The sequence below is a fragment of the Symsagittifera roscoffensis genome, chromosome 4 (genome assembly GCF_963678635.1).
Source record: "Symsagittifera roscoffensis chromosome 4, txSymRosc1.1, whole genome shotgun sequence".
NCBI lineage: Eukaryota > Metazoa > Xenacoelomorpha > Acoela > Convolutidae > Symsagittifera > Symsagittifera roscoffensis.
Window position 1 is genome coordinate 49,667,793 of NC_087065.1, and position 6,772 is coordinate 49,674,564.

Sequence of the window (6,772 nt, forward strand, 5' to 3'; positions counted from 1 at the left end):
ATTGCGAAGTATTAAGTAGACCGAATAGCTCACTTGAATTCATTTTGGAACGAATCTAAGGGGGATTAAGTTTTCGCCTCGTGCGTTAACTGTCGTAAATTGTCCAAATTGGCAAACTTTAAGCCCAATAACTTCAAAAAATGATCACTAGTAAAATATCCTTTTAAAATTCAGCCCAGGACAAAAAGTTTCGAGTGATGTTTAAAAAATCCGTCAAAAATTGATAGTTAAAAGTCGAAACTCGTCTGGAGAAAATAGCCACCTCGAGCGCAAACATTCCGTCATTTTTTTACGAAAATAGTCGGAGAAAAAAAAGTGAAAAAAATCCAAGAAATTTTAGCAATTTTCAAAGATGTTTTCTTAATTTTAAACGAAACACGGCCAATTGCTACCGCATTTGTTGAAATGTTAATATGCTGAACTTTTGGATAAACATGTAGCTTGGTGTTTCTCTCTACAATTGCTCTCCATTTTTTCCCTGAAATTCAAATACAACTGTCGTTGAGCTAAATCCTTTCATTTAGGCGTCCCTTTCCAGGGGAAATTATTCTTCCAACGAGTTCCTATTGTCTTTCATTTGGCTACGACCTGACTTAAAATTCCATTACTCTGGTTCAATTATCTGCGCTGCGAATACGCCATATTCTGCTATTTTTAGTTGAGATTAAACTACCGGGGAAAATCAATTAATAAATCCGTTTCGATAAACGATAACAATCAGAGAAATTGTTCCGAATTTCGATGAAAGTGCGGAATATTTGATCAGCTGTAGAACCCGGGTTGAGGTGTTCGACTCATGATTCAACCAAAACAGTCAAGCGATGTCCGATTTTGAAACACGGGTCGAACATGATTTGAACTTTTTATCGATTTTTTGTTGCTCGTAAAACTGTAAAAAGATGCAAAATGCGGTCATCGTTTGACTCAAAAAATGAAAACGGATCTCGTTAGACCGTTTTGGCCGAATCATCAGTCGAGCACATCAGTCCAGTAATCTCTCCCCCCTCTCAAGTGACCTACCGTTGAAGTATATATTAATTTTGAAATTAATTATGCATAAAATGTTCATTTCAATAAAATACTCTGAATATACTACTGGAGAAAATTTTTATAGCAAATAGCTGTTTTATCCTGTTAATAGCGTAAAATGTTAATCATATTTTTGTATCGATTGATTTTTTATTGGCTAATTATATCAAAAAATTTTGACTTCAAATTCAATTTCAGAAAAAAAAGGTTTTTTTATTCCTCTAAATCAATTTGGTGGGCAAATGTTCAATTGATCCGAATATTTATGTTGGGGTCCTTCTTTAATAAGTCGGTTTTCAATTTCTTAGCAAACTATTATTGACAACTTTTTTCCATCTGAGAGATTTTTTTTCCGGGGTTCAAAAATTGCTATTTGGTCGACTTCGGAATATTAACGCGTGGGGTTTGAAAATAACTAACTTGATCGACATGTGATAAATAACGCGCGATAAAATGCGTTCTTATAATACGCGTGAGCGGCAATTATAAGCATTCCAAGTTGAATTGATGCCGGCAGTTTAGTCTTCTAAAAACAATAAGAGACGCGAACTTTTGTATCTTACCGAGCATGTGGAAGGATGAAATGTATTTGTTCCGACTTTCGATACGAAAGTAACGGAATATTTGTGCTCGGGGTGGGTTTTTTTTCTTCAGACAAATTTCGACTTTTTAACTAGCCATTTTTGACGGAAATTTTTTTTATCATTCGAAAGCTATTGTTGTCCTGAGCTTAAATTTGAAAAGATATTTCACCTGTGATCATTCTTCGTAAAGTTATGAGGGTTTAAAGGTTGCCATTTTGACCAATTTGGGACAATTAACGCGCGATATATTTCGCGCTATTAACGCGTAAGCGGAGATTTAATCGGTCTTAGAAATCGTTCCGAATTGGTTGAAAGAAGCTTATTTGCCATAATTGATTTGTTACAAGGAGCGAAATCTATTGTTTTGTACTTTATATGGCGCGTGGGGGATGATTTTCATAGAACAATTTTCAAATTTTAGAAATAAAATTTTCATTTTATTTTATTTCATTTAATTTTTTTATGTTATTACTGCTCCATAAACCTTAAAAGGCCTTCGGAACATTCAGGGCTTCGCCCTGATACGAGCAGTCTTGGTTCGGTTTTTTGCTTTCTTTCCATCAATTGTTGAACCAACATTTTTTTAAATTGGCCTTAAAGTGCAGTCGGAACATTAAAAGTATCGCCATTTCATATGAGCAGTGTTTTTTTTATGATCGAATGAAATGTCGATTAAATTCTTTCAATTTCCTATGACGACTGATAAAACCTTTACCTGAAAATTAGTCATACTGAGAAGTAATTTTTTGTTAATTAGCGGTTCTCCGTGAAAAATTAAACAGCTCGTATGTTGGTCCTTTCCCTTGAAATTAAACCAAGGTAACATCCTAAATGAGACGACAGCGAAATTAGAGGAAAAGGAAAGAACAGGAGGAAAAATCTAAAAGCAAAAAAGCAGAGGCGGATCCAAGAATTTTTTTGACAAACTTTGTTGATCTTGATCAAATTGATTTTTTGAAGCCTTGCAAAACACTAGAAAGACTTCATTTTGTCAAAACGTTTGGTGACGCAGGCAAAACTTGATGAAATAACAGGTTTTTGATGAAAATTTTCTTCGAAAATTTTTCAACAGAAAATTACTGGTTTTCGGCGCGCAACCGTTTACCCTCCAAATTGGTGCCGATCGAAAACGGTGTTGTAAAATAGCGGAAAAGGGAACCTTCAGCAATGGCACCTGCGAAATAACCCTCCTAAATAGGCTACTGGCAGCTAAATTCAATCCATGCTTTTTGCATGACGCTGTTGGAACAAGACAAACTTCGCGAGTAGTTTGAAGCCCCTGTGAATTAATTGGCCTCTGCAGCACATGGGTTTTCAAACAGCTTGCAAAATTTTAATTTAGGAATTCAAAAAAACTAAAAACTGTCATTTAAATAAATCAGAAAGTTTTGTTTAGGAACTTGATTTACTTGTTTAATAGTCAAAAACTTCATTTTTGTTCCGACTTTCGAAAAAACGGAATAAGTAAAAAAGATGTGGTTCTTTTTTCGGTCAATTTTCGCCAATCGAAATAACAGTTTTTGAAAGCAGGTGTATATAATTCTGAGACCCAGAAATTGCAAGCTTTTTTTTCGACAATTTTTTTCCTGTCTTGGAATTTTTTTAGTAGTTCGAGTCACCAGTAAAATCTCTTCCTTATGGTTTAATAATATTTAATGTGGCTGCTGGGATTCGCATATGATCTATGAAAGGCTATCTAGCCTGTTTGAGCATTTAGACCGTTCCAGAATTAACATTCTAGATTTGATATTCGATGCTCTGCATTTGTTTTTGCGAAACTCGCATTATAATCCCACCTAGTTCCTTTCAAATCTGAGAGTTTTTGGAGCTCTAGTTATCAAAACAGTCTACCACTTGCCTATTTGTGATTTAAAAACTCAACTTCAATTCCTGGAATTAATCATAAAAAACCATCTCGAGTTGCCGTTTAGTTTTTCACAAAAAATTGAAAGTACAACATTTACAGGTGTAAACGCAAATATGTGCATTAAGATAAATCTTGAGTTTCTGGCAAAAGATAAAATCAAGCTGATATTAGGTAGAAATAACGAACCCATGCCAAGTTGTAGACCTTCAGAAAAAAACTTTCCAGGTATCCATGAAATTTTTCATAAATGAAGTTAATGTGATCAACTTTGTTTGTAAACTGGCTATCGGTTGAAAGGTCAGTGCTATGAAACTAGTCTTGATACTAGACTTTTTAATTGCTGAAGTATCAATTTTTGTCCGAGAATGCTTTTATAATAGTTTAAAATCAATGAAATCATAATTCTGCCGGCGATCGATCCAGCTGCGAATCCTACTTTTTTGCAGAGAATCAAAAAGATATATAAAAAATTTGGCCGGGTTAAAAAGTTTGACATTTTATGTTTGACAAAATTAATAAGTTTGACATTTAAGTTTGGCAGGGTGATTTTGACTGATTTAAAATTAAAAAAACTGATTCATAATTTGGTGATTCATAACTTTTAGTTAGGTTTAGTTAAGTGATAGTTAGGTTTTTTATAAAACGGCAGCAGAAAAGTTTTATTTTCTGTCCTTCCGAAACGTTGAGGCCGGCCTAGTTCCTGTGTTTGCTTTTTTACTGATTTAAAGTATTCGGGAAAAATGAATATAGCACGAAATTTCAAGTTAGTTTTTCTCAACTTGGGTCTTTTTCTTCAAATTATTTTTTAATGCGAGTTTGAGAAGACTCTAGTTTTCACAAATTTTGTTGGTTTTCATAAAAAACTCATTTTGATATAGTCGCGTAAGCAATTGAAGTGGCAGCTTTGGCACGGCTATTGATGGACTAAAAAATGCCAAAAAGATCCATATTTTGGGCAAAAATGAAGTCCTGAACATCGCAATTTAATTTTTCCATCTTTTTCTCTGCTAAAAATCAAATTTTGACGATGTCATTTTTTGTCTAAACTTAACTGAACCCAAATTGAGAAAAAAAATTTAACTTTCAAGTTTCAAGTTTCATTTTTTGTCCGGATAACCTAAATCTCACTGTATGAAGTCCATATTTTCTCGATGGTAAGGATGGCTATGGTTCTTTTGCAAAAACAGAAATCGATGTTATTCGCGAGGCACCGTAAATTTTTTCTCATAACGTCAACTCTCAAACATTAGTGTTTGGTGTAAAATCAACGGGACATTTCGTACCCAGCTATATCACCTTCACCTTGCTCTGAGTAAAATTTATTCTAACAACGAGTTTAAATGGGAAATCGTTTTAAAAGCCTGAAAAATGACTCTTAGATTTTTTTAAATTTTGCAAACGTGCGTCTTGAACAACGCCAAATGACTCAACGATTCAAAAAAACCTATGAGATAACTGATTGTTTTCAATGACGTTGTTCCTTGATTCCTAATGTAACGCGGCCAAATGGCATCGTATTTAATTTTAAGTTTCATGTGCCGTATCTTTCAAGGAGTTGCACTTTTGGTCCATTTTAAAAATACTTCTCCCCTGAAAATTCGTTAGAATTGCTGTTGAGCTAATTCATTCCATTTAAACTACTTTTTCAGGAAACACTATATTTTCCAATCAATTTACTTCTTTTTAAAAATGGACTTACCACTTCTTCAGTTCAAGTGAAGTATGATTTCATTATCTGTTGCAAGCTCAGCAAATTTGGCACAAAGTGTACTGAAAGTGATCTATCTAAAAAAGGGAAAGTGTGATTCAAATTAGCCTTCATTTCTTATAATCCGAAATGAAATCAGGCTTGTTAATTTCCTACCCGGAAGCAAAAACTTGATATTATATGCTCTCAATCAGTATTACAACCTTTCTTTTGCCTAAAAAGTGCGAGCTATCAACAAAGAAATTTCACTTGATTCAATTGGACTAATCTGAAGTTTCTCACAAGTAAGTTTTCTCAGCTCCTCTTAAATAAATCATTTTTTTTTTCAAAAAAAAAGAAGAATTTGTGTGCATAGAGCGAGGATAGATTTAGCAAATTTAGCAAATTTTGATAATCTGAAAAAATTTCAAAAAAAAAATCGAATTTATTAAATTGCCAATTTTCTCACTTCCTAGATCCTCCCTTCTGGTTTTGCGTGTGGAATGTCTAAAGTTTTGCATGTTCTTCGAATTTGCTCTGTTCTGAAACAATTATCAAATTTCAAAAAACTTCTAATTTTCTCCTGGTTGTTTTGTTATCAAACGCACAATTTTTTGTCCCGTCACCCCCTTAGAGTCTAATACAGTTATTCAACAAAAAATTTCCAAGATTTTTTCACAAGATAATTTCTCACATATAGTATCTAGTGAGGTAATGAAGCCCTTTAAATGTCATGATAAACAAGACTGCTCGTATCAGGGCGAAGCCCTGAATGTTCCGACTGCATTTTAAGGTTTATGGAGCAGTGGTAACATAAAAAAATTAAATGTAATAAAATGAAATTAAAAAAAAATTAAAATTTGAATTGTTTTTATGAAATCATCACCCCACACGACAAATAGAGTACAAAAGAATAGATTTCGCTATTGTAACAAATCAATTATGGCAAATACGCGTCTTTCAAAAAAATTTGGAACGATTTCTAAGACGGATTAAATCTCCGCTTACGCGTTAATAGCGCGAAACTTATCGCGCGTTAATTGTCCCAAATTGACCCAAATGGCAATTTTTAAAAAAAAACCCCATAACTTTACAAAAAAAGATCACAGGTAAAATATTTTTTCAAATTTAAGCTCAAGACAACAATACCTTTTGAATGATATAAAAAAATTCCGTCAAAAATGGCTAGTTAAAAAGTCAAAATTTGTCTGAAGAAAAAAAACCCACCCGAGCACAAATATTCCGTTACTTTTGTATCGAAAGTCGGAACAACAAGGTGGCTTTGAACGCAGCAATTGCACGTAATGTATGTGATGCAACAATTAAGTTTAAATAACGAAAAGAAAAAGTTTTGACCAAACTTTTTGAATTTTTCTTAAAGTCATCCTCTCCACGTGCATTGCAAGTAACAAACCGGGACCATAATTTTTGATCATGAGATTTCAATTTATGGAAAAAATGCGCATAAAAAACAATTCTATAAATTCTGCAAAAAAGCATGAATATTAATTCTTCAAAAATTGTGTTGTACGACCCGGGCCAAAGTACACTATTTATTGTGTGACCGTATCGACCCAAAAACGGGTATCTCGAATCAGGTGGTTA